This window comes from Callorhinchus milii, unplaced genomic scaffold (genome assembly GCF_018977255.1).
Source record: "Callorhinchus milii isolate IMCB2004 unplaced genomic scaffold, IMCB_Cmil_1.0 Scaffold2, whole genome shotgun sequence".
In the NCBI taxonomy this organism is placed as follows: Eukaryota; Metazoa; Chordata; class Chondrichthyes; order Chimaeriformes; family Callorhinchidae; genus Callorhinchus; species Callorhinchus milii.
The window spans coordinates 55,203,105-55,226,220 of NW_024704743.1; positions in this window are offsets into that span (position 1 = coordinate 55,203,105).

Sequence of the window (23,116 nt, forward strand, 5' to 3'; positions counted from 1 at the left end):
GAAACTCAGGTTTAGTTATATTTTGGTGAAGCAAAGGTGTGGTTCACATGCAGTTAATTTTACATCCACTTTTACATGGTTACTTGTTTGCTCAACAGGCTGGTGATTCTATTGCCATACATATTGCTAGTTGTCCTTGACTGTTGCAATTATAAGCTGATGTGACTTGGCAAGTCCTAGCTGTGCAAAGGAAATGAAACATCTTTGCAGTTTGCTTATGGATTGCTTAGAATAAGTGGAGGTTTTTGGAATATTCGCAGCTTCACCCAAAAATATCGGAGGAAACTTCCATGCTGTTTAAATTACAACCTGTTTTTTTTCCCCATCATCGGTAGGTGACCCACTCTAACCCTCTTCTCTGGAACTCTATCCCAAAGTCCGTCCTCCTTGCACTCTCCAACTTCGGCATTAAAACCCACCTTAAGACTTATCTTAACCTACCCATACCGGCAGATCTGGCTGGACCATATCAAAACGTACTGCTCCCCCCTCACCTCCGCCAAATCATCCTTCTACTCTAAGATAATCTCCTATTCTCCACCACCAACCAGCTCCTCTGTCCACCCTCCCAAGCCTCGTCGTTCTCTCCTCAAACTCTGACTGTGAAGAGATGCTGGATTTCCTTGAGTCCAAAATCAAAGGGATCTGTTCAGCTGTCTCCGGCCTCCCAACCGCCACTCCCTCCCCATCTCCCCCCAACACTCTGACCCCTACCTATCCCTCTCTCCGCATCCTCAAACCTGTCTCCCTCTTTTCTTTTAGATTCATAGAATGTTACGGCACAGAAGGAGGCCTTCTCTCCCCTCACCACCATATCCAGCATGAAACACACCACCTGCTCCCTTGACCCCATCCCCACCCATCTCCTTACCTCCCAGCTCCACCTGCTCTCCGACACCATCAATCAACATCAAACGACATCCTGTCCATCTGTGATCAGGGCTCCCTCTTCCTCCTCATCCTCCTCGACCTGTCTGCTACCTTCGATACCATGGACCACTCCATCCTCCTCCACCGCCTCTCCTCTCTCCTCAAACTTCAAGGTTCTGTCCTTGAATTGTTCAGGTCTTATCTCACACACCATCTCCAATTTATCTCCGCTAACGGTTTCTCTTCCGGCCCCCACCTAATCCTGTTTGGTGTTCTTTGGGGCTCTGTCCTCGGTCCCCTCTTTTTCAACCTCCACATGCTCCCTCTTGGTGACATCATCCGCAGACATGGGGTCAACTTCCACATGTACGCAGGTGACATCCAACTCTAGCTCTCTGCCTCCACCCTCAATTCCAGGACAACTGCTGTCCTGACAACTGACATGTCTGTCAGACATCAAGTCTTGGATGAGAGCTAACTTTCTGCAGCTGTATGTCAGCAAGACTGAGCTCTCCTGATTGGCTCACATCAGCGCCTCCACACCTCAGGCACTGACAGTAATAGCATCAATGGTTGCACACTCCACCTCACCAAGCCAGTCAAGAACCTGGGCATCTTCTTCGACCCTCAACTGTCCTTTCTCCCCCATATCTGTGCCATGATCCGCTCTTCCTTCCCCCATCTCCGCAACATCGCCCGAGACTCCGCCATTGCTTCACCCCTCAGACCACCGAAATCCTCATTTACGCATTCGTTACCTCAAGGCTCGACTACGGAAACTCCCTCCTTATCGGCCTCCCCAACTCTTCCCTCCACAAGCTGCAGATCATCCAGAACTCTGCAGCTCATATCCTCTCCCGTACCAGGTTCTGTGACCCCATCACCCTCGCCCGGCTCCACTGACTCCCCAACCTTCAGAGGATAGAATTCAAAATCCTTGTTCTCACTTTCAACAACAAGAACAACAACAAAATTACATTTATAGTGCGCCTTTCACGTTAGGAGGACGTCCCAAAGCGCTGAACAGTTAGATGTCGGGGCCCGAGAATGGGGGAGGGGTGGTTTAGGGGTGAGGGAAGGCAGAGAGGTAGGAGGGAGACCAAAGGCACGGTCGAAGAGAAGGCCCTTTCAAGGCCCTATTGGGGGTGGGGGAGGACATGAAGCAAGTTGGTGTTTGGCCCTTCACGGCCTTGCCCTCTCCTATCTCTCTGACCTGCTAACCCCCTATCAACCTGTCCGTTCCCTCTGTTCAGCAGGCTCCGGCCTTCTCCATGTCTCCTGCCTGACCCGCCCTACCATCGGCGGCCAGGCTTTCAGTCTCTCTGCCCCCACCCTTTGGAACTCCATCCCACAGTCCCTTCACCTTGCTCCCTCTCTTGCCTCCTTCAAGGCATGACTTAAGACCCTCCTTTTCGACTGTGCCTTCAGCCGCTCTCCTGGCTCTCTGCCCTCCCTCATCCCAACTTTGTCCTCCCATGCTCGGTCCTGATCCCTGACTGTTCAGCACCTTGGGAGGTCCTCACGGCGTGAAAGTTGCTTTAGAAATGTAATTGTGTTGTTATTGTATTTATTTAACCATTCTTTTGGCCACCTTTCCCATTCCTCCTCAGCTTCCCCCTACCCCCAGGTTCAGCATTCAGTCGATTGCTTGAAACGCTTTGAGGCATCCTTCCAACATGAAAAGACGCTATATGAATGTAAATTGTTGTTCAATGATTTTGAGAGGTTTGGACTATATTAAGCTAATCTCCCACTCCACTTCCTCAGAGAAGAAGCACAGATGTTCATTCTGACTGGCCTTACTAGTCTCTAGGCGAATCCATCTGGTTCAAAATTGCTTCATGTTAGGATGGGTCTCCATGTGCAGCATCAATTGACTATTTGATGTGGTTCATTGCTCTGGCAACTGAATCCCGCTCCTCCATATTCTCTTTGAATGTAGAGGACACATTTATGTCAGCAGAATGTATGTTTTCTCAACCTTTTCCAAATCCAAACCCAGAGCCTGGGTTCAAATGGTATCCCTGAATCTCATTCTTACCTGAAATTCCTAGGACCATACACTGTTCAACTTGTCTTTAACCTGGGTTAATATGTACCCTGACCCAGTTCTCATGCTCAACTTGAGTTTCTTTCCAAGGTTTGATCTTAGTGTTGTTCTCGCTGCTCTATTGCCGATGCCTTTGCCGAGGAGGGTCTGTTGTTGCTGAGACTGCGCTCTGCCAAAGCTGAGACATTTGAAAAATGATTACTTCAAAACTGTAATAATGCTAAAGCATTGGTTGTCTCAGTGCTGGCTCAAATTAACAATAAGTTTTATAGTGTAAACAATATAAGATTTCTTTGTCACTGCAAAATTCTAGGCCTTGAATTAATTAGTTGTAATTTAATATATTTTTAGGAATATGCACATCGTCAGTATTTGCTGCTCACTAATTTTAAACTATTTGTATGTCGGGGAATATTAGACTCTCTGTTTACAGTAACCTTTCTGAATGATGCCAGTTTTCCACTACATCCCACATTACGGTTAACCACAGAATTTCGCTCCTCTGAACTGTTGAATGTCAAAATGTTTTATGCTTGAATCGTTGGCAAATATCATTGCTCTGCACAATACAATAGTTTATTCTTGGTTAGTGGTTTTGTAAAATAACAACAAAAACATGCACTTTTATTGCAATATTCAGGTAGGGAAAGGGAGATAATTCCAGAGAGCAGGGACAGAGTGGAGGGACACGAACCAGGCCTGAGTTAGCAGAGCAGAGGGAATAGGTGAGAGAGTAGGAGGCCCAAAGATCAGTGAGTGGGGCAAGGGTGTGGAGGCATTTGAATGTAAGAATGAGGATTTTGAAGTTAATCTGCAGAGGAATAAAGAGCCAGTGGAGTAAAGAATGATGGGCTCATGGAGCCTAGTATGTGAAAAGATACTGTGTGCAGAGTTCTGGATGGTACGGAATATATGGAAGATGATGTAAGGAAGGACAGCAAAGAGTATATTAGAGAAATCAAGTCTATAAACGCCAAACGTGTGGATAATAGTTTCTGCTGCTTTGGGGATAAGATGATGATAGAGGTGAACAATGTGGCGGAGATAAAGGAAAGTGAACTTGGTAAAGGATTCGATGAAAGGAGAGCTGAGAATTGAACATAGTTGAACATAATTCAGAAATTGCACACTGGTAAGGTGAGTTGAAGTGAGCAACTAGGGAGGTTGATACAGGCAATCCTCACCATGGTGAGGTGGAGTAAGTGGACATGCCCGAGGGAATTTTATTTTGAATACCAAAAAAGTACATGATCTCCTTAAATTTGGCTTTGTAGGTGAGGATGGAAGAAGCATAGGAAGGTGGCTGTGAGAGGTGAATCATGGTGGAAATGAGGAGACTGAGATTATCCTTGTCATTCAGGATGTTCCTGCAGTAGACATAAGATTTGATTGAAGAGACAGAAATGCTAGATTGTAATTGAGTCCAGACAAATTTGATGATGGATCATTAGGCCGGATTTGAGCCACGTATACTCTGATGGACACAAGGGAGTGGAATTGACTGTTATACAAAAGATACCTTTGAAATGGAAAATCCATTTTGGATTTGATGGGGACAAGGATGTTAAAGGTTTAAGTGAGGAAGCTGTTTAGGAGCTTGATTGAGGGAAAGAAGTTTGATAGGGAGTGAGGGGATGTTTTTCTCTGGAGATGGAAGGAGATGGTGGAGAGTTTGGCAAAAAGGAAGCAGAGTTTGTGAGGTGAAGGAGACATAAAAAAATCCTAAAGATTGCCTTGTCGGTGATGGAGATTGTGAAGATGGAGAGACATTGGAAGATGATGAGGTTGAGAGGGTGGGGAGGGGGTTATGTGGTGGATGTGTTTGAGGGAAGAGAGATGGACATTCTGTTTGAAGAATTATTTATCTGAGTGCTTAACCCCCTTGTTATGAATACAGCAGACTTTGAGACCATATGTAGAAATGAAATTAATATTATGTAGTTAAAAACAGTGCCTTGGAAAAAGGCACTTCACATTAAACTTCACATTAAACTTCACATTAAAATAATTCATGGATAATAATAATAATGAGGCCTGAAACATTCGTGAGATGCTTTTGACCTTCCAGACCTTATTAAAGATCAAATGCTACTAAAACATGCTTCCCTGTTTTGCTCCTTAAATGTGCTCTTACTTCTGCTTCATAAGTTTTTGCAGAACTCGGACATCCTGGTACGTCAATCGTTCATACTTTCTCTAGACACTTTTTAGTACTATTTGGGCTCATTGGGGGTGATAGGTATTAGCTTTTGGAAAGGGAATAGTTCATCTCTTTTAGACTTTTAAAAATAGATGTAACAAAATATATTTTATCAAAGCGCTGCATGAGGTATTGACTGTTGAAAGCATCCAAATTCAGGACTGGCTTTGTTCCAGCCAAGGGTAGAGCTAGTGTATCACATATATATTTCTCCATTACATGGCCACAGTGATGACTGATCACACCAGAAGGAAATACTATGATTTAGAGATTGCAACTTCCATGAGCTCATAGGTCAGAGCTGTCAGTTTAATGCATATGTGGAGTGCTTCACCCTCGTAGGCTCATCACACAGATGTGACTGTAGAACTGAAACAAATTCCACTGCAAATCAACAATACATTACACAACTTTGTTCCTCACTTTCAATCTTTAAATTTGGGCATTTTAGTTGGTTGTGACTCAACCATCTGCTCCACATTTTATCAATCACCAAAAGTCTATTTTGGTTGAGCAATACGTGGGAAGACAAATGCTAATGGGGAAATGAAAATCGTATCCACAGGTATAATGAGAAGATAACTGCGTGGCTTCAATCTGTAGTTCGGGCAGCACAAACAAAATGAAAGTCATCCAAAAAAATTTTCAATTAAAACCTAATTTAAAGTGTCATACACTCCACCCACAGTGAAATGAAAAGCGAATTGATTGCTTTAAGGAGAGGAAGGGGATGGAGAAAATTGGAGGAGAAAAAACTGACAAAAAAATAGCATCTTACCTTTCAAGATTGCTGCTAGAAAATAACATCTCGGGATACAGTATATAGTTTGGGACACAATATGTCAAGCGAGTGCCAAGATGGTGGAAGGCGAACTATATGGATCTTGGTCTTCTTTCCCCTAGCAAAGTCTTATGTTCTTATGACTTTATATTTTCAAGATGTAGATGCCAAATGTGTATTGGGATCCATGGGTTCTAATTTGCAGGATTTCGTAACACAATTCCTTAATAAGGTATTAGATAATCTAGCTGAACCTGATTTTGTTTTATTCTGTTGCTATGAAACCTAATTGCGGTACTTACTGACATTCCTTATTATAGATTCTTTTTAGAATTCCAGTCCACTCATACGAGTTCTGTGCCAGAAGTTAATAGCTTTGGAGTGGAGTTCCCATGGGCCAGAGTGACAACTCAGCACAACTCAGATACTTAATGAAGGAACTGTGGTAAGAAATCCTGTAAATTGGATCCTATTATACTTGCCACTAAAGGTTAGAAGACTTACTGACAAGTGAAGAACATCCCAATAAAAATCTATTTTGTTAGACTGTGTGGCAGACTATTTGGGGAAGTCTTGGGGCTATGGGGAAAGAAAGACTGAAACCCAACCAGCCTTTGTAAAGAACAATGATGTTTTAATAAAGAAAATGTGTCACATCATGTGCTCTGAGCATCACTGGGATAATGTAAGGACTCATCCAAATTCCAGATTCCGCCTCCCCTCACCACCACACTAAACAACTTTATACTTGCCTACACTGGGACAAGTCATCAAGCTAGATGTCTCAGAGGGGACCTTATAGAGGGGGATACAATTTTAAAGGGGATTGAAAAGTAATCCCAGAACAATACTTGTTGATGTACCAAGACAGTGAAATAATAGAACATAGGTTTAGAGTTTCAGAGGGGAGTTACCAGGATGCTTTTTCTTTATCCAGAGGGTAATTAATGATTGGAACAGGTTACAGGGAAAGATAGTTGAGGCCAGGACACCGGACATTTAAAAAGCAGCTTGATGTTGTGATGGAAAGAATAGTAGGGTGGGTATTCTGGAAGGAGGGGTTCAGATTGGCCGATGGGCCTTCTGCATTCGGATTGACCTTGTGCTCTCAAATAGTCCTTCAGGTGGGGACTTTTTGGGCTTTACCATAGTGAGAGGGTGTTGCTTTTGCATTCCAGGTCATGTTATTGCTGGAGCCTGAGCTCATCAGCTCCCTCTCTTGCCCAACTCCTCAGAAAATTCTGAGACTGTGGGCCTGAATTGCCTATTTGGATCTCACCATTTGTCCCCTAGAAACTAACAGCAGGAATGCAATCCTCATGCTTCTTGCACACGGACCACCACCAACAACAACAAATTGAATTTGAGGCGGAGGGATTGGGGGATGGAGTTCCAGAGGGTGGGGGCAGATAGGCCCACCTGCCAATGGTTGGCTGGGCGAGGCAGGGAACGCAAAGCAGGCCGGAGCCCGCTGAGCGGAGGGAGCTGACAGGTTGGTAGGGGTTAGGAAGTCACAGAGGTAGGGGGGAACAAGGCCATGGAGGTCTTTGAAGGTGAGGATCAGGATCTTGAATTGGATCCTCTGTGTGATGGGAAGCTAGTGGAGTTGGGGGAGGATGCGGGTGATAGGGTCACAGAGCCTGATACAGGAGAGGACATAGGCTGCAAAGTTCTGGAGACAGTGCTGGCTGCTCTGCTCCACCAACCTGCAGCTCCTGCATGTTACACCAGAATCATGTAACCGACTCTGGGTATGGGCAGTGTGGAAGACCACCAAAGGTTAGAAAATGTATTAACAAGTAAAGAGCATCCCAATAAAAAGTTATGCTAAGGCAGTGCACTTTGGTTTATATTGGAGAGTATGAGGGGTTTGTGCCACACAGTTCTGCTGCCCTGAGGAACAGGACACAGGAAGCCTGTGGCTCTCGACATGGGTGGGTGAAGTCCTGGCTGTAAGGAATGAACTGTGAGTACTGTGGGCCTGAGCTAAGTGCAGGCAGAGAGAGGCATTGAGTGGTGAAGCCTTGTAAACCTGGGATCTGTTAGAAGTGTTAAGTGCATGGCACACACTTGGGGGCACTGGAATTTTCTTCCTGTGTGAATAAACCTCGACTTTGGAAACATATCTATGCGTGCACATTTGGTTCTGCCTGACTGCTCTGTGACTCAGTAATAAGGCAAGGTACTGTATAGGATATTAGGTGTTTAAGTTAAACACCTATTTTTTTCTTAGTGCTCACAGTACAGTTGTCTGCACCTAAATAAGCTACACAAATTGCACTCAAGGCAATGTCAGTATTTAGGTCTCAGTTTCAGAAAATCCCAACAAGTGAGCTCAGGAACTGAAGGACTCAAAACAAAATCAAATTTGCATAAGCTTTCTAGCTAGCAGGATGATTTCCAAAGGAGGCATGTACAAGCTTGTTCCTGAATACACATTCCACCAGGAATTTTCTACTGATACATATCCTTAGTTTAATAGCAAAATGAAAGTTTGAACACAATGAAAAAAATTATCAAACTAACAGTTTCCTGCTTTCTGTATGAAAGGCACAATTCAGTGTAAATATACTAAAGATATAATTTTGAAGATTCTTTGCATGATATAAAAATAGTGAACTGCTGTAAGAAAGGAACGGTTTATTTCACAAGGATTTAAATAGAAGTGGATGGTTCTTTATATCTTTATAATCAATGAGAATGATGGTTAAAAATGACTTAGACTTTGTCAAAGTTAGGTTTTAGATCATGACTTACTGTGAAGTGTCGTTCAGACAGTGGAAAATACTGTAAGAATCTTCTAACAAAGATAAGGACTGAATTCAATTTAATTGTGGATAAATTCCCTCCGCTCATCTCACTGCAGATTGGGCTGGATAAGTACTGAAAATAATCAATTCTGTCTTGTTAAATTATTCTGCAACAAACAACCATAACTGGATATTCTTGTAAAGCACAAAACCTATCAGTCAAAGGAAGCGTAAAACAAAAAGGAAACCACTTCCCCATAAACATACGTCAGCAATTACAACGGTGAACCCATTTTTGTGAAAAGTAACACTTATTTGTGGAAACAAAGTGCTGCTTTTTTTTAAAAAAAGGCCACGAAACTTAACGTAAGCAGATGCTGAAAAATGTCCTTTAAGCTTTTAAAAAGCTTGAGGAGCTAAATTAGCCTTATCCCTCCCTTTAAGCTAAAGATTTTAACAGGGGTAGAATATTGATGATAGTGCTACAGTTGGACAATTCATCATTCTATCCTGACATTATGTACTTATTTACACACATCCACATTTTTGCTAAAATGAGTGAACACAGGAATGGCAGGCCCATAGTTGACAGTGCTGTTTCTAAAGTGATTTGGCCAATTCCCCTCGGAAACAGTAGGAAGCTGCTTAATTTAACAGGCATAATAAATAACAAGTGAGACGTCAGACAGGAGTCTATGTAAGCTTGCTGGTTTGTTCACTGGCAGTGCCTCTGAGGAATAACATTCAATGTTGTGACAAATGTTGTGGTGTTTGCTGTATTCTTTTTAAGTTCATTCAAATCAAAGGTGGGGGGAGGAACTATACGTTTTAAGAAACACCTGCCTGAGGCGACTCAAGAAAATACTGAATGGACTTTTTTAACCACTTTCATAAACAACAATTATATAGGCTGTTTGAAGGTAGCTTAATTTCCCTGAAAGTTGGGTATTTTTCTTCTTAATTATTTCACATCAGTGTTCTGACCTGCCTGTCAAAACGTGCGTGCTGATGTGAAAGAAGAAACATATTCAAGGGGAAAGTAAAACTTCCCACTAACTTACTTACTCAGCAAGTGTCATCAATTGCAAATGTCATAACTGGCTATAGAAAGGAGTTTTGCAACACATTATGGGGGTGGGGGAAAGTTTGTGCTGTATAATATGATTTTATCATCAGGTGCAGAATTTGCTGCCGTGTTTGCCCAGTACTGTATTTACCGAATGGTTAGGAGCAGAATATCCCTTCAACTCTGGAAGGTGGTTCATTCCTACAGCCTGCTCAGCAGATACACAATGTTTCATCTAGTCTTAGCCTGTGGATCAATTTGTTTTCAAATTGAAGATCACACTGCATTGTGGAAAATTCTTGAAATCAGTCTTAATTTCTAAACTAGTTCTTTCCAAAGAACTGAGGGGAAAAATGGCTTCCAGAATTAAGACTGAATCAAATAATTTTCCACAATTTTTGTGCAATGTTAACTTTTAAAGTTACAAAAAAAGTAGAGATGGGTCCTTCCCTGGACCCATCTCTACTCCCAAACTACCGCCCCATCTCCAACCTCCCTTTCCCCTCCAAGATCCTGGAACGAGTTGTTGCTTTTGAGCCCTGCTCCTTCCTCTCCGCCACTCCCTTCATGAACCCTTCCAATCGGGTTTCCGTGCCACCCAAAGCACAGATACAGCCCTGGTCAAAGTGACAAATGACATTCTGTCCATCTGTGACCAGGGCTCCCTCTGCCTACTTATCCTCCTTGACCTCTCTGCTGCCTTCGACACCGTCGACCACTCTATCCTCATCCACCAGCTCTCCTCTCACTTCAACCTTCAGGGCTCTGCCCTTGATTGGTTCAGACTATACCTCTTACACCGCCTTCACTTCATCTCCACAAACGGCTTCTCCTCTAGCCTCCATACCGTCTCGTGTGGCGTTCCTCAGGGCTCTGTCCTTGGTCCCCTCTTCTTCAATGTCTGTATGGTCCCTCTTGGTGATATCATCCGCAGATATGGAGTCAAATTCCCATGTTTGCGGATAACATCCAACTCTACCTCTCTGCCTCCATCCTTAACTCCAGGACCACTGCTGTTCAGAAAGAATGTCTGTCAGACATCAACAACAACAACAACAAGATTTCATTTATAGAGCGCCTTTCACGTCGGGAGGACGTCCCAAGGCGCTGTACAGTTGGGTCAGGACCCGAGCAGGGGGGAAATGGTCAGGGTGAGGGGAGGGAAGGGAGGGAACGAGGAGGGGGGAAATGGTGAGGGGAGGGAAGGGAGGGAGCGAGGAGGGGGGAAATGGTGAGGGGAGGGAAGGGAGGGAGCGAGGAGGGGGGAAATGATCAGGGTGAGGGGAGGGAAGGGAGGGAACGAGGAGGGGGGAAATGGTGAGGGGAGGGAAGGGAGGGAGCGAGGAGGGGGGAAATGATCAGGGTGAGGGGAGGGAAGGGAGGGAGCGAGGAGTGGGTAGAGAGTCGAGAGGGGAGCTGAAGGCACGGTCAAAGAGAAAGGTCTTGAGACCGGCCTTGAAGGAGGAAAGGGAGGAAGCAAGGCGAAGGCACTGGGCGATAGAGTTCCAGAACCTAGGGTCTGAGAGGTAGGGTGGTTGGGGCGGGGGATGTGGAGCAGACCAGAGCCAGAGGAACGGAGGATACGGGCAGGTAGGTAGGGGGATAGTAGGTCAGAGAGGTAGGAGGGAGCAAGGCCGTGAATGGCCTTGTAGGTGAGGATGAGGATCTTGAATTCGATCCTCTGGGGGATGGGGAGCCAGTGGAGGCGAGCGAGGGTGGGAGTGATGTGTTCCCGAAGCCTGGTGCGGGACAGTACACGAGCTGCAGAGTTCTGAATGACCTGCAGCTTGTGGAGGGAGGTGCCGGGAAGGCCGGCGAGGAGAGAGTTCCCATAGTCAAGTCCTAGCTGAGAGCTACTATCCCCCTACCTACCTGCCCGTACCCTCCGTTCCTCTGGCTCCGGTCTGCTCCACATCCCCCGCCCCAACCGCCCTACCATCGGTGGCCGGGCCTTCAGCCTCTCAGCTCCGAGGCTCTGGAACTCTATTCCCCAGTGCCTTCGCCGCCTCCTCCCTTTCCTCCTTCAAGGCCGGTCTCAAGACCTTTCTCTTTGACCGTGTCTTCAGCTCCCCTCTCGACTCTCTACCCCCTCCTCGCTCCCTCCCTTCCCTCCCCTCACCCTGACCATTTCCCCAATGCTCGGGTCCTGACCCAACTGTACAGCGCCTTGGGACGTCTTCCCGACGTGAAAGGCGCTCAATAAATGGAATCTTGTTGTTGTTGTTGTTCTTTAGTTGAACGTCAACAAGACCGAAACTCTCCTGATTGGCTCCCATCAGCGCCTCCTCATCTCAGGCACTGACAGCATCACCATCCATGGTTGCACACTCCACCTTACTAAGCCAGTCCAGAGTCTTGGCATCTTGTTTGACCCTCAACTATCCATTCTATCCCACACACATCTCCGCCATGACCCGCTCTGCCTTCCCCCACTTCCGCAACATCACTCGGCTCCACCACTGGCTCACACCGCAGGCCCCCCGAAACCCTCATACACACTTTCATTACATCGAGGCTTGACTATGCAAACTGATTGCTTGTTGGCCTCCCAAACTTCTCCTTCCACAGGCTGCAGATCATCCAGAACATTGCAGCCCATGTCCTCTCCCACACGAGGCTCCATGACCCAATCACCCACATCTTTGCCCGACTCCACTGGCTTCCCATCACACAGAGGATACAGTTCAAGGTCCTCACCTTCAAAGCCTTCCAATGACCTTGCTCCCTCCTACCTCTGCGACCTCCTAATCCTCTACCTTCCTGCTCTCTCCCTCTGCTCAGTGGGCTCCAGCCTGCTTCAAGTCCCCCGCCTCTCTCACCCCACTATTGGCGGGTAGATCTTCTGCCACTCTGCCCCCACCCTCTGGAACTTCATCCCGCAGTCCCTCCGCCTCACCTCCTTCCTTGCCACCTTCAAGACTCATCTCAAGACCCTCCTCTTTGACCGTGCTTTCGATCTTCCTGCTTCACCCCCTGCCCTCCACCCTCCCTGACCCAGCTCGGGTCCGAAACTCTGTCTGTGCTTGTCTGACCGAAGGTATTGTCAAAAAGGAAGGCTTTGAGGCAGACCCTGAAGGAGGTGAGGGAAGGGGCAAGTTGAAGGAGCTCCAGGATGGAGATTGGGGGCAGATACACTGAAAACCCAATTCCCGACTGTGAAGCAGGTAGGTTGGTGGCTTGAAGCAAACAGGTGCTCATTGAACATCAGAACAATAGCCACATGGTTGCTCACCCAAGCATGAGGAGGCTAGACCAGGAGGACAGAGGCTATTGTCAGCGGGGAGAAAAAATGGAAACGAATTAAACACTCTAAAGTTATATTTAAAAAAACACTGCTTTTCAAAGGAGCAATTTATTATTTAATTTAATCTATTAACAGCAATTTTTACTTATTTAAATACCATTCGGTTTCCTGTTCTAAATTGTTTTTTCATAATCTGGAGCTATATGTGCTGAAAATGGCCACTTTTCTGTGGAGCTTTTCTCAAATACATTGGAAAGGATCACATTAGAATAACTTGCTACCACATCTATCAAGATTCTATACTTGTTAGAAATTTTACTGTGTGAATAGGGAAATCACCTGAGAGTGGCATAGAAATTGAGTGTTCATATCTACTCATTGAATCTCTTTAAAATATGTATTCAAGGTTATGTAAAGGCCAGGCAACACTGGTAGCATGGATTGATATTGCAGCTCTAAACCTTGGACACAACAAAATCATAAAACTAAGATTGATCGGCCCCTTTCGAAGTAACTATTTGTGTTTATTAAGATGATTTAACTCAGTGCAGAAGAATGGAATTTTTTCTATACAGTATTTATATCAAGTATTTGCATTTAAGTCGGCATAGTACAGTCCTAATGTAGATTAAACCTTTATTCACACATTAACCACAATCTTCTGAGAACATCATAGACTGTATCATTGTGATTTCCCGTTACCCACCACACATTCAATCTTTGGGTACCTTAGTGTGCTTTAGTCAACTTTGATGTAATAACTGACTTTCGTGGCCAAATCGTGGGCAGCTGTCAAAAGAATACAATTTTCTGAAACACCACCAACCAGAAATAATTTCTGAACCATGACCTGCTAGATATTTCGGGGGGGATAGTGATATAAAATCGGGCAAAGCTGATGTTTGAACCAAAGCAAAGAAATCCATCATAGGATGATCTCAATAATGGTGTCAGCTTAGTTTAATTGATAGAACTCTCACCTCTGGATCAGAAGGTTGTGAGTTCAAGCCCTATGTTGAGACTTTCAGGTTATTATCCAGGCTGATAGTCCAGTGAGAAGTGCTGCATTGTCAGAGGGTCATCTTTCCAATAAGCAGTTAAACTAAGAGCCTGTCTGCTTATTCAAATGGACATTAACGGTCACATGGCACTTTTTGAAAAGAGAAGAGAGTTTTTCTTGTTGTCCTAGCCAACAATCCTCTAGATAAAATTGGTCATTCCATCAAATGGCTGTTTCTGTGACCTTGCTGTGTGACCTTGTCTCCTGCATGTTACATTTTGTCATAAATTTTGTCACAGCAACTTGGAGCAATTAATAATAATAATATTAATAATACTTGCATTTGATATAGCGCCTTATCACGTCTTTGAGACATTTCAAAGCACTTCACAGAATATACTGTAAAGTGAATTGACTGTAAACTTTATGGGCGAAAAGCAGCAGCTAATTGCACAGTCCCACAAACCGTCAGAGATTGAGTGACCAATTTTTTTTAAGGAATTATTCCCCCCAGAAAAGCGATCTGCCAGTCAACTAACAACCAGGTTCCTACTCTGCTAGGTAAGCAGAGGTATCTGGAGGCAGGGAACTGGCCCAATATTTCACCCTGCCTGGAATCAACCCAGGTCTCTGGCTTGCGAGGCGAGTGGTCTAACCACTGAGCTAAAGGACTCCAAATATATGTTAAACATTTTAAGATGTTGTGACTTAATATGCACTATATGTCATGCTGTGATTACTATTATTATTTAGTATAAAGGCTAGTTTAGGACAACTAAAGGAACAAAAGGACTTTCACCTTTTCATACTATGATGTGGGATCAAAGGATTGATCTTACACAAGCTATAATGCACATCTTCCAGGTCATCTGAGGTCAGCCAGTCTAATACTATTATGACTTTCAGTTTGAGCAGAACATTGTTTGAGGGAGTGTTAGATTTAATCTCTTTTTCCTTAGGATTATGGCAGAGATTGATAACTGACTTCTGTTCAGTTAATTACAAAATCTCATGGCACTCTTCGATAAGAGAAAGGATTTTCCCCCTGTATCCTGGCCGACAGTTCTCCAGATAAAATTGGTTATTCATTCATGACTGTTTGTGGGACATTCCTGTGTGCAAATTGGCTCCCATGTTCACCAACAAGATACACAGGCACTTCACTCTATAGTAAATCGGTGATATCTTGCATTTTGCTGACACGTGGGTGGGGTGGTGAGGTGTGGCGTATGGAAAGGTGGGGTGTAGGTGGTTGAAGATCAAGAAGAAACAGGTATGTTTTAAGGAAATTAAATCAATATTAATTCAAAGTGGTACCTCCACTGTTACCAGGTCAATGCTCCCAATCTCCCCTTTGCTAATTATTTTAAATTGATGTCCTCTAGTTACCAACTCATGACCAGTAGAAATAAATTCTCCCTACTGTATACATGTGAATGGATATATTGAATTCTCTTAACAGTTAAAAAGCTCCCTAGAAAGGGAATTAAATTGTTAAAATCTAGCAGAAGACCAGTTGATAAATACATACAACAAAACATTGAATGATGAGTTATTTACAAAGTAATCTATCGATGTTTTATTTGACAGAAACCTCAGATATGAAATCTGTTTAGTCAAATCCTTAAACAAAGAAGCAGGAATCGCAATGTTCAAAAATCACTCCTTCCTCAATGCAAATATGTCTGGATAAGGATGTATTCAACAAAGCATTACAATGTATCTTTAGAAAAATGGTATTTCAACTTAATCAATGCAGTTGCTGTGTGGTGCAAAACAGAGTCTAATATTCCTTTTTGCTGTTGCCAGACATCGATAATGTGTTTGTGTTTTAGGGAGAAGACTTTTAAGAACGAAAAATGTATTTGTTGCAGGTTGATTCAACCAGTTCACTTTGTTAGGGTCGAGCATAAAATGTGAGACGGCTCAACTCCATGCATTGAATGCATTTAATCAAAGGAAACAGCTAATGTTTAAAATATTCTTTAGGAGAACAAACACTGTGCGTTTGGGGCAAAAGCATTTACCACATAAGCAGCTTTTTCTCTTGAGAATCCCCATTATATCACAAACTCACAAGACATCAACTCTGATCCAATCTTTGTTCCAAGCTGGTTGCTCAACCCTAACATGCTGCACAGGAGATTCCCTGGAGCAAACACTTGATGTGACAGGCACAATGCCAAACAGTTACATTGTTGAAGCATTAAGATACCATAGTGTTTTTACTCTGATCTGAGTGTGAAATCTGGTTACAGATCCAAACAGCTCAGTCATTTAATACAAATTAAATCCACAATTGTTTGTGGGACTCTGCTGTGCGTAATCAGCTGACCCTTTCGTCCACAAAATAGACAGTCAATCAACTTTACAGTATATTATGTGAAGCGTCTTGAGACATCTCAATGACGTGATAAGGTGCTATATCAAATGAAAATATTATTATTATATTGTTATTATACACCTACTGAGCGAAACAGTGAGAGATATGGAGTGGGACCGGATGTCGAAGAAAGAGTTCAGGAGTGGAAGCCCTACATCAGGATTTTCAGCTCATAGTCTAGACTGACACTCCAATAGTCACTGGGGAGCATTGGATTGTCAGACGAGCAATCCTTTGAATGCAACGTTTAAATGAGGTCCTGTCTGCCAAACAGGTGAATGTTAAACATTGCATGGCACATTTCAAAAAGAGAGGGGAGTTTCTTCCAGAGTCCTGGCCAACAATCCCTAGATAAAATTGGTCATTCACTTCATGGTTGTTTGTGGGACTTTGCGCAAAGTGACTGTGACAGTCACCAATAAAATACACAGTCATTATACTTTACAGCGAATCCTCTGAAGTGGGTGAGACCTCTTCCCAACTTGAAAGGCGCTATATCAACAACGACAACTTGCATTTATATAGCCCCTTTCACATGGGGCAGCATCCCGGATCACTTCTTGCATATCAAATGCAAGGATTCTACATTATGAAATGCTCCATAAATAAAATGGTAGAATTTTAACCCCCAGGTTCTTAAAACATATAGCAGCAATATTTTTCACTATACAAACACTAGACATCAATTGTACATTGTAACATTGTACACTGTACAAGTTGTTGTTGCAACATCAAATGAAAAATATTTGTTAGACTTGTACAGAATAACCCCTTAATTATCAGATGAGCATATCTATAGGACAAATTCACTTTAAATGATAATTTAACAATAAATGTAATGCTACGTGGTTATCGTTGGAAGGGTATTCTGCAGATTGGTGGGAGTTCCTATTCTCCCTTTTGGGCACAATGAATGAATTTTTAGAGCACGTCTCACATTTGTGTATTCCCAAATAACTGCAATGTGTAGAATATTCATCACATAACATCCAGTAGGAATTTTTACGATTCACACTGTTCCAAATTTTCAGGAAATCCTTTGTACATGTTGCTGAACGTTGTGCTTCCACTTGAGTGTAATGTATTGAAAAGTAAGCATATTCCTCACAGACATCTTGTCATATTGATTAAAATAGTGCAGTCTCAGGATATTTTTTCAAAGACATTTGTGATCATCGCAATGCAGATTTAGACATTCCTTATAGAACCATTGTTCTTTCTCATAACAAGTGTATGTTTTAATTTTCATTTCCCTGATATTTTCTTCTTCCTTCTTTGTGGTTTTTGTTCAGATTCAGGTGTTCTTGCTGTGGAAAGTTTCAGATGTTCATCCACAAAGTAATTAAACATGTAGATGACACCAAGTTGGGGGGAATCAGTGGAATCAGAGAAGCAGCAGAGATCTTACAAATCTACGAATGTCGCTTGACATATTGCTCACTATGTCAAAACAGTGTGAAACAGCAATAGCCAAGGCAAATCAGTTCTTGGTATGGATTGCCAGATCAATTGAGTTCAGATCTCGTTTAAGCAGTTTGTGTTGAGTAAATCTGATATATGGAATTGGATTTGGATCTCTGGAACATCAAGATGGCTTATATTTCACAAGTTGCCCTGTATAGGTCCATCCACCACAATTAAGCATTTGAGACATCCTTCTGATGTGAAAAGTACAATATCAAATGTAAAGTTCAAGGATTAATATTACTATCTATCCAGGGCTAGGGTCCACATTAAGTGGTGTGCAGAGTTAAGCAATTCCAATTTGTGGGGCCACTGTTTAATGTGTATCCGAGTTGTGGAGACCCTCCTCTTCGATCACCCTCCTTCCCTACCCTCCCTGAACCCGACCCCCAGCTCAGGTCCGAAACACTGATTGTCCAGCGCCTTGGGATGTCCTCCTGATGTGAAAGGCGCTTTAGAAATGTAATTTTGTTGTTGTTATTGTTGAGTTCTGCTACTCACCAAGAAGCTTAAAATAGGGGACTTGTACCTGGAATCCACCTAGTAAGAGTTCAGACTTGAGTTTATGAAATGTCTAACAACATACAATCCTCTTTGGGCAGGGAGAGATAAGTGGAATCTTCTTGGAGCTAGCTAGCTCCAAGGAAAAGTGACTGGAAAGCAAGTTTTGGAATCAAATTGATCTGCTCCAGCACTTCAAAGCACTGTTGATGACAGACCAGTCACCCTGGATGATTGGAGGGATAGACCAGTGTCTGGGTGCATGGATACGTCCCACTTGGATCCTGTTAACCCTGCAATTCACAATCCTAATGGGTAAGGTGGTCCTAGGTAGACAAGCAACGGGAAGTTTGTCAGTGTGTGTAATGCCTGGTACTTGTGTGTGAGTCTCGATAGTGAGGTTCAGCAGACTTTTGACCCATGAATGTAAAAGCAGATTCGTGAAACACAACCGAAAACCTAATAGGATTTGGTGCCTATGGTGGTCAGATATTAGAATTTGTTGGTAGCTGTTTAATTGCTTTGTAATTTATTTACTTGAATAAAGAACCTACTGTATTAATGGTAGTTTGAGAAAGTACCACAAAGTCCATTGCATCTATGTGGTCCAGCAAGAAAACCATCTTTATTGCAGTCACTCTCTGTCTGAACAGTTATACTATTTCTCACCAACTTGCTCTATTTTTGAGCACTTCTCTAGACTGGCGCCTTATGTAATATTGAAAGAATCTGAATCATTTTGGAAAGAATCAGCAGAATAGTGGCAGCTTTTTCCATTTTAACAATCCTACGCATAACAGCAGGAGGTGTGGGCCCCTTTTCTTATGGCAAACAGCCCTCCTCACCACCCTCCCACCCCAGCCACACATACAACCATAGGAGTCTGAGACAAGTCACTACACAGAATGGTCTCAGTCCTTCACTAACAGCCTGAACACTCACAGGGACAACACGACACACAAAGCCAAACACCATCGAACCTCCATGGGGAAGATCCCATCCTCATCTGTAAACAGAGCCAGCTAATGTACTGAAAATCATAAGAAATCCCATTGTATAACTCTCAAAGTATTTTGCAAATTCAATTACATCATGTAACCTATACTTTTTATAAACAAAACTTGTACAACCACTGTTTTCACTAAAAGAGGATAATCTGAGCAATAAATTCCATCAAAGCACTCTTGCAGCTCATGTTTTTCTCATGTCTAATCTCATGTTAATCTCCACCAAATAAATAAACCAGTTTTGTTTGAAGTTTAAGTTATTGGAGTTTTATTTTTGTACTTTATGGATTTGTGAAGCATACTTTTGACTTGTGTAAACATGTGTCAGTTTCATGCTGCAATGTAACCTTCTCCACAATAACCATGTAAGTGAAATATTTATTTGTCAATCAAAATTCAGCATCTGTCCTGGAACTGAGGAGATATCAGGTTAACGGTGTCATTTACCTAGCAATACACTCAGCACAAGCTCTCCCAGACCACCTCCCAGCAGGAGAAGCAAACACAGTAACATAAACCATACATCAATACCATATCTAAAGCCAAACAAGGACAGCAACCTTAAGCAACAGGACCACCGCAATGAATGTAAGCAGGATCCCATGTTCAAAAGAACCAACTCTAGGTGTTCAGTCCAAGCTAATGTTTTACTTCTTCACAAAGTATTGCTAGCAAGCAATATGTGCCAAACTCAGGCCACAAATGTTATGTGCTCAGATTTTCAGAAAGTTGATAATAATAATAATCCTTGCATTTGATATAGCGGCTTTTCATGTCTTTGAGGCGTCTCAAAGTCCTTCACAGAATATACGGTAAAGTGAATTGACTGCATATTTGTGGGCGAAACCCGGCAGCCAATTGCACACAGCAGTGTCCCAAAGTAATCACGATTGAATGACCAAATTTTTTAAGCGATTATTAGCCCCAGAGAAACGATTTGCCAACCGGGTTACTTACTGCTTGGTAAACAGAGCATTGTTTAAAAAAACAATACCAATAGCTGACCGGGACCTTGGTTTAACATCTCAAACAAAGGACAGCATCTACAACAATAGAGTCAGCCTAGACTTCAATCTGAATATCCCTTTTTGGGGTGTGAACCCACAACCTTTTGACTCATAGACTAGAATGCTACCAACTGAGCCAGGCTGACACATAAGGGATATGCACAATTAAGGGATGTGGTAAAAAAAACACTGGAAGTAGAATTGAAAAATTAGCTGTGACCTCGCAAAATGGTAGAAAAGTCTGGACAGGCTGAATGGCTCCTTGTTCCTTTTCTAAATTTCTATGATTTCTATAGCCTATGCTTATCCTTCAATAAATACCTTGTCATTGAAGAATGCAATGATTGCCCAAAATATAGGTCTCCCAGTAATTTGATGAGAAAACAAAGAGAAGTGGAACACTAACTGCTTCTTTCACATAGCCTTTCATTATTCCATGGTGTTCTTGTGTTTTGGCAGCAGTTGTGCCTTTTAGTTTTCTATTAATGTGGTATTCATCTCTCCCTTAAGAATGTTGCCCACAAAAAGCAAGTGAACAGTGTGTTGTGAAAATTGACTAAAATATGGAAATAGCCTTCCATGTTTGAGACTGAGCGCACAGGTTATTTCAAATGCATTTTGTTGGCTGACAAATAAAGTCAATAATTGCTTCCATTAATGCTGGAATCCATTCAAGGAAAATAGTGTTTAAAGTTTGCATTAACAAAAGAGTCTATTCACAAAGGTTTTTTTTATTGTTAGAGCATGATTCTGCAGAATGGATGATGAACATCTGTTTTGTCTTTGAGTAGCATTATTCATATATCTTTCCACAGCTAACCTCAGTATATATTACATAAGACACTGATTTGAGACATCATTTTATGCTTATCTTTTCACTTTTCAGAATTAAAAAAAATTATTTAACATAATTTACATTTGATTTAATGCCTTTCATGTTGGGAGGACATCTCAAAGCAAGTCACTTGTAAAGTGTAGAGACTGTGTATTTTGTAATGAACTATGGCAGCCAATTTGTGCAAAGCAGTGTCCCACAAATGGCCATGAAGTGTATGACCAATTTGATTTTGGGGATATTTGGTCAGGACACCAGAAGCAACTCCCTTCTCTTTTTGAATAGTGCCATGATACCCCTAATGTGGCAAATGGGAACTCAATTTAACTGCTCATTCAAACTACCTCTCAAAGCCCACATCATGATTACACTTAATCATTTACTTTTTTTGTTTTATAATTAGAATTAAATTTAGATTTGTGCCCTCCATCATTTTCCACAGAAAGTATCATCTCAGTTGTTGTGCAGGCACTTAATGTCACCAACAATTGTCTAATTTTTCATGTGCATACAGCAATAACAAAACGTGGAGCCTGGTGTGGGAGAGGACATGGGATGTAGAGTTCTGGATGATCTGCAGCCTATGGAGGTAGTATCTGAACCATTCAAGGACAGAACCATGAAGGTTGAAGTGAAAGGAGAGGTGGTGGAGGAGGATAGAGTGGTCAACTGTGTCGAAGGCAGCAGAGAGGTCAAGGAGGACGAGGAGGCAGAGGGAGCCCTAGTCACAGATGGACAAAATGTCATTTGTCATTTTGACCAAAGCCGTTTCTGTGCTGTGGGCGGCACGGAAACCCAATTGGAAGAGTTCATGAAGGGCGATGACTCCAAGGCAGCGGAGTGGGAGGGGGATGGAGATTTTTTTTTCAGGGGTGGTAAGAGATAGAGGTGGGTTGGGTGGTGGTGGGAAGAGGGATTGAGGAGTTAAGGGAGATGAAGTGATAGTTCGAGATGGTCCGAGCATAATTACACACCCACATATTTGATGTATTAACAAATCTGTACATAATACAAAATCTCAAATATCTGATTCTGCTATATACGCACTGAAGAGAATGCATGTTGTTTTGCATGATATCTTCAAGATTGTACAGAGCAACTCCATTACAAGGAAGTAGTCTAGGTCCACAAACAGAAGTTTACACCTGTGGCCAGTCAATAATTACCAACTGGCCTTGGCCACAGTTTTCAACAATGTCACATCACAATTTTTAACCATTTTTCCTGCGTCATTGCAATTCCTTCAAGTGTTCCTCTCAACCATCAAGGTCAAATCTATGAGTTATCTGTCCTTGTTACAGTTGTCTCTGGCTCTAGTTTATATATATTTTCCAATTGTTGGATGCAGGAACCTTCATGAGTGTATTTACAACAACTGTGGTCAAGGTTTGCAGGGAAATCCTGTGCTATTTGAAGTTTACCCCACAGGGATTTGCTAATCCTTGCTTTAACAGCTGGTGTGTAGTTTAATTAGCTTTGAGCAAATTCACTAAACTAGAGAGTTCACAATGTATTGAAGGAAATGTTTCTTTCCACGAGGCCGTCACTGACGTTTCATTTGCACCAGTTCATTGGAATAGAGTTGAATGTAAGAACCCTTTCATCATCATTCTTAAGTGATATAGTAACTGGTGAGACCACACCTAGATTACTGTATAGAATTCTGGTTGTCGCAACAAGTGGGCTGCCCAGGCAGTGCAGAGCAGAGCAATGAGGATCATCTCCAGAGTTAGAGGAATCAGCTATGAACAATGGTTAACAAGCTAGGGCTCTTCAGTCTTGAAAGCCAACATCTCAGAGGTATGTACCGTATTAAATGGGATTAAACCCTTCTCTTTTCCACCACAAACCATCTCCTCCGTCCATGCCTCACCCAACCTCTCTTCAAATTCCAACTGTGAGGAGATGCTGGACTTCCTCGAATCTAAAATTGAGGGGATACGTTCAGCCACCTCAGC